This window comes from Schistocerca serialis, chromosome 10 (assembly GCF_023864345.2).
Source record: "Schistocerca serialis cubense isolate TAMUIC-IGC-003099 chromosome 10, iqSchSeri2.2, whole genome shotgun sequence".
Classification (NCBI taxonomy): domain Eukaryota; kingdom Metazoa; phylum Arthropoda; class Insecta; order Orthoptera; family Acrididae; genus Schistocerca; species Schistocerca serialis.
The window spans coordinates 180,862,062-180,868,116 of record NC_064647.1 but is presented as its reverse complement, the minus strand read 5'-3'; the positions used below and the strand labels follow the sequence as shown (position 1 = coordinate 180,868,116).

Sequence of the window (6,055 nt, the reverse complement as noted above, 5' to 3'; positions counted from 1 at the left end):
AAAATCTAGTAAACAGGGACTCTAAAAATTCGTAAAAAAATCTCCGAACAGGCCTTGGAAGGCCCAATGGTACCGACCGGCTGCCGTGTCATCCTCAGTCCACAGGCGTCACTGGATGCGGATATGGAGAGGCATGTGGCCAGCACACTGTTCTCCCGGCCGTGTGTCAGTTTACGAGTCCGGAGCCGCTACTTCTCAATCAAGTAGCTCCTCAGTTTGCCTCACAAGGGCTGAGTGGACCCCGCTTGCCAACAGCGCTCGGCAGACCAGATGGCCACCCATCCAAGTGCTAGCCCAGCCCGACAGCGCTTAACTTCGGTGATCTGACGGGAACCGTTGTTACCACTGCGGCGAGGCCGTTGGCTAAAAATGCATACCTTGGGAATAAAGAGCACTTGTTCAGTAGAAGAGATGGGTTTCAAGATGGGTTTCACAGTAGACACGATAAACAATGCCCATAGCTCTTAAGGTATGGAGTCTGGAGCCCATGAAACTTCCTGGCAGATTAAAACTGTGTGCCGGACCGAGACTCGAACTCGGGACATTTGCCTTTAGCGGGCAAGTGCTCTACCAACTGAGCTACCCAAGTACGACTCACGCCCCGTACTCACAGCTTTACTTCTGCCAGTACCTCATCTCCTAGTTTCCAAACTTTACAGAAGCTCTCCTGCGAAGGTACGGGGCGCGAGTCGTGCTTGGGTAGCTCAGTTGGTAGAGCACTTGCCCGCGAAAGGCAAAGGTCCCGAGTTCGAGTCTCGGTCCGGCAAACAGTTTTAATCTGCCAGGAAGTTTCATATCAGCGCACACTCCGCTGCAGAGTGAAAATCTCATTCTGGAGCCCATGTTTCCATACAAGATCTCTGAAAGCCCCTACCCTACAGTCTTAGCAACAACAGCACCTGTACATGTATGCTACTGTCTGAGGTATCAAAACGTTTTTCGCTCACAGCTTGTGGTCGGTCATTCCAGAACCTGGGTTCCTTATCTTAAATTGATACTTTTTACTTTGTCCATCATCTCTGAAAGTTCCCAACATAACCACGGGGGCACGCCCGAAGCAACTTCTACGTCTGAAAATTTCCTTCCGTCAAGAATAGCATACAGTGTTCTGTTTCTTGGGAACTCTTCAATCCAGTCTCACAGCTGGTCCTACGTTTCGCTCGCTCCTATTTCGTTCATTAGGAGACCAACTTTCCACAAGTCGAGGACCACGGCATCAACCTGGGCTGCGGTATATACCGCCCTCTGGGTCTCGTGAAGAAACTGAGCGACATGGGTGTCATACAATGGCTGTTTACGGAACCCATGTTGATACTTACCAAGGAGGTCATAAGACGCATGAAATGCGAACGACCTGTCTGTCGCCGTGTCTTTATGAGTCGATCTTTCAAAACCTTTATCCGAAATTGTTTAAATAAACTCTTTTTGTAAAATATCAGTTTTTGACAACTAGTGTTTCACACGGTATTTTTAGGCGGTAAGTCTGACAACACTGTGTTCGCCTCTTTCGCCTCCACCTGCATTTCACCGCCATTAACACCCGCGTCAAGCAACGGTCTTTCCACCGGCACGGAGAGGTTATCGCTTGCGAACTGTAATTTGGCGCGTTATGGGCGGAGACTGCGGTGAGCGTCAGGGTTTACTGCGGGACTTGATCTTTGCATAACACAGTTATTAAATTTGAAACACTTTGCAAGAACTCCCCACTCGTAGTAAATCTCCAGAAATGTCTCAGCTTAGTCAGAGAGTCCGTAGATGGTGGTATAAGGGGCGTAAAGTATAACTGGTCACGCTTTCCCACACGAGTTTAAAATTTATCCAGTCCTTCCTTGAACTGACTTAGTGAGCCGCCGCGTAGGAACCCTTCCGACCTGTGGCGTGGAGATCTCTCGCCGTTTCGTGGCCCCTTGCAGAGCTGTAGCAGCGCCGTCGATTCTGAAACAGCAATACTACTGTCTATGTTTTATGTAATGAAACGGGAAGATGTTTTTTGAGCACTAAGTCTTTCACGGGATGCCAGTATCGTGCGTTTATTTAAGAGACACCGTAAAATGAATCATTCACACCAGGCGTAGATCTAGGGTGGAAGAGGGGGGGGAGGGGTAAACCGAGATATCTGCCCCCCGGGGGCAATTTCAGGAGGCGCCAAATTCATATTTTTGACGAAAAAACATTGTTTCACAAAGCGCCCACCATCCAACGCATGTTGGTCTATCGGTTATTCAAATGATTTTGAAACGTACCCCTGTTGGTTTTTCAACGTTTTTGAACACATTCTAAGTTTATTTCTGATTTTTGAATGAGTCCAAGGTATACATGACGTCTCTGTCAGGGGCGTCCCCATAGCATCAAGAAATAAAAAGCTTTCCCGCAGACAAAAGCGCACGGGTCTACACGATCTGAGCCGAATAAACCCGAACTGTTGAATACAAATCGCTGTTTATGTGATTGATTGGGTGTGCGAATGATCAGCGTTGTTATAATTATTAGCGAAATCAAATGGCTCTGAGCACTATGGGACTCAACTGCTGAGGTCATTAGTCCCCTAGAACTTAGAACTAGTTAAACCTAACTAACCGAAGGACATCACAAACATCCATGCCCGAGGCAGGATTCGAACCTGCGACCGTAGCGGTCTTGCGGTTCCAGACTGCAGCGCCTTTAACCGCACGGCCACTTCGTCCGGCAGTAGCGAAATCCATAGATTCAGACTACCAGAGTGGAAATAAACGGCTAGCTGCAATAACAGGTGAGAAAGATTACGTATTATCTTCTCGGTGTTTCCAAGAAAATGAAATCTTGTGACTAAATGTTTTCCAGTCGCTACAGTACTAAGGGCCAGTTGTACAGTCACCAGTTAGGAGCCGCTTAAGTTCGATTCTCGGAATAGCGCGGAAAACGCTTTGTACGATCACATAATTACGCCTAATCGGAGAATCAACTCGGTATAATTAAACTGGTGGTTCTGGCAGGGTTAGTGAAGCTAACTGGAGAATGAGTTTTGACAGTTGCAAGAATAGTTACAGAATTAGTGGTGGCAAGATTGTTTGTTAGAACGAGGAAGCTGAAGAAACGGGGATATCATACAAATTTTATGGAAGAATATGACGATTCCAAATTTATACAAAGATTTCGTACTTCAACTTTTCGGTCTCATGCTTGAGAAACTGGAGTGTATGAATGAAATATAAACATAAAACTTTTTGCTTGTGATAGTCCTAATAGGCATTTTCGTGAATTATATTATTCGTGATATTTATGCAAATGAGGTACATTTTCGTGAATTATATTATGTCGTGATACTTATGCAAACGAGGTACATAAAAATGACCATTTGTGACAAAACAGTCTCACTAATTTGGCGTGTGTAACAACTGATGCAATATTAGAAAGACCTATTTCGTTTTATTCAGCAGACAGTGAAAAATAGACGTAATCAAACCGAGAAACCACTCCCCTCTTGGATGCTAGTCGCATTAACAGCTTTTTCATATAGCAAAACGTTTCACGAACTTTGATGACGTAATAGATTCTTTCGCAGAAATGAAAGCACGCCATGTAAAGCTGAAGCAAGATAAGAGAAAAAAAAATGCTGGGACATAAGAATTGTCTTGGTTCTGTCTTGTCTTTACTGGTTTTATGTTTCCTCTATTTAACTGTATGTTACAGAAAGAGAAAGTTATTAGCTAATAGGCAATAAAGAGTACAAATTTTCTAAAGATTTCTTATTCTCCCGGTTGCAAATAATCACATCCATTATTAACTGGAAGTTTTTTTTTAAGGGGGAGGATGTCAAACTGGGTGACTGGGGGTGGGAGAGGCACCACAGAACATTTTAATTTCCACTGTCATGAATTACAATATATACAGTTCCATTACAAGATATACACTTTTCAATTCCACAGAGAGAAATACAGTGACGTGCGATAGAAGAACGCTGTCTGAAGAGGCATGGCACGGCAATTTGGCACACGTAAGACCCAATAACATGTCTCACATTTCCTCGAACGTATATATTTTATATATCAAACTCTTCAGAAAGATCCGCGCTACAAAATGAACATTTGTTTTTAAATTTTTGATGTCCTATCTCAAACACTCGAATGGGCCACTATGAAGTTTTTGCGCTGGTTCAGGAATATCCTAGATCAAGAGCTGGTTCACACTGGTTATATGCTATTAACGCTACGAGAGTATGGCCTACAGAATGAATGGATCGAAAGGCATTCTGTCGCCGACTGCTGACCATGACGCACGGTCTGTGACTTGAGGATACAATCGATATAGTTCATACATTTTCACGCAATTTGGGTACATAGATCGTGAGAAATCAATACCCAGATCAACCACCTCTGGCCGTAATAACGGCCTTGATACGTCTGGGCATTGAATCAAACAGAGCTTGGATGGCGTGTACAGGTACAGCTGCCCATGCAGCTTCAACACGATACCACAGTTCATCAACAGTAGTGACTGGCGTATTGTGACGAGCCCGTGCTCGGCCACCATTGACCAGACGTTTTCAATTGGTCAGAGATCTGGAGAATGTGCTGTTCAAAGTGCCGTAATTGCGAACAAGAGGTGACCGAGACGTGTAACCAATGGCGCCCCATACCATCACGCCGGGCGATATGCCAGTATGGCGTTGACGAATGCACGCTTGCAATGTGCGTTCACCGCGATGTAGCCATACACGGATGCGACCATCATGATGCTGTAAACAGAACCTGGATTCATCCGAAAAGATGACGTTTTGCCATTCGTGCAGCCAGGTTCGTCGTTGAGTACACCATCGCAGGTGCTCCTGTCTGTGATGCAGCGTCAAGGGTAACCGTAGCCATGTTCTCCGAGCTGATAGTCCGCGCTGCTGCAAACGTCGTCGAACTGTTCGTCCAGATGGTTGTTGTCTTGCAAACGTCCCCATCTGTTGACTCAGGGATCGAGATGTGGCTGCACGATCCGTTACAGCCATGCGGATAAGATACCTGTCATCTCGACTGCTAGTGATACGAGGCCGTTGAGATCCAGCACGGCGTTCCGTGTTACCCTCCTGAACCCACCGATTCCTTGTTCTGCTAACAGTCAATGGATCTCGACCAACGCGAGCAGCAACGTCGCGATACGACAAACCGCAATCGTGATAGGCTACAATCCGACCTTTATCAAAGTTGGAAACGTGATGGTGCGCATTTCTCCTCCTTACACGTGGCACCACAACAACGTTTCACCAGGCAACGCCGGCAACTGCTGTTTTTGTATGAGAAATCGGTTGGAAACTTTCCTGTCAGCACGTTGTAGGTGTCTCCACCGGCGCCAACGTTGTGTGAATGCTCTGAAAAGCTAATGATTTGCATATGATAGCATCCTCTTCCTGTCGGTTAAATTTTGCGTCTGTGGCACGTCATCTTCGTGGTGTAGCAATTTTAATGGCCAGTAGTGTATTTATGGCCCGTAGATTCCTCCTAATGTCTGAGTGGCATAGTGCAACGTTTGTTAGCAAATTTTATTACAATAACAATTACTTGATTCGCACCAGAATAAATGTACTTTTCCTACGTATGTCTTTACTGACGTCACAAACGATTTCTGCATCGGCATCTCATCCCAGTGACCCTGAAGGCGTCAGATGGCCAACCACCTCTGCTAATCAGGGTGGGAGCCTACTGCTCGCTCCTTACTCCACAGGTACTGCTGCGCTGATACATTCACTTCATGCACGTGGAAAAACAAAACTGGAAATAAAGTAAAAAGCGCTCTTTTCTTCAAGTAAGAGACACCTCAAAATTTTCCTCAAATGCAGTCAGAACTCTCAGTTCAACAAACATCAATGGACCAAGAAGCTGCAAATAAGACAGCATTTGAAAACTAACTTTCAAAATTTCGAGGGATTGCAGCCCGTTCTAGCTTTCTTAACACAACTTCTCCAGAAAGTGGACGTGGAACATATTTCCAATAAAATGAGTGCTCTTTTTTCTTGTACTGAGACTGAACCTGAAAAGGAAGTAACTCGATTTCAAAATGACATTTTGTTAAAGTCAGAACACAGTGAAGATAA

The 6,055-nt window shown here is 45.1% G+C and overlaps 1 non-coding gene and 1 pseudogene across 1 annotated transcript; one reads left to right on the top strand and one right to left on the bottom strand.

The window, feature by feature from the left end:
- Positions 1-246: 246 nt before the first annotated feature.
- LOC126425366 (5S ribosomal RNA) lies at positions 247-364 on the bottom strand (annotated as a pseudogene).
- A 328-nt stretch (positions 365-692) lies between these two features.
- Positions 693-767, top strand: Trnas-cga (transfer RNA serine (anticodon CGA)). Its single transcript has one exon. It is a non-coding gene; the product is annotated as a tRNA-Ser (tRNA).
- Positions 768-6,055: the final 5,288 nt, after the last annotated feature.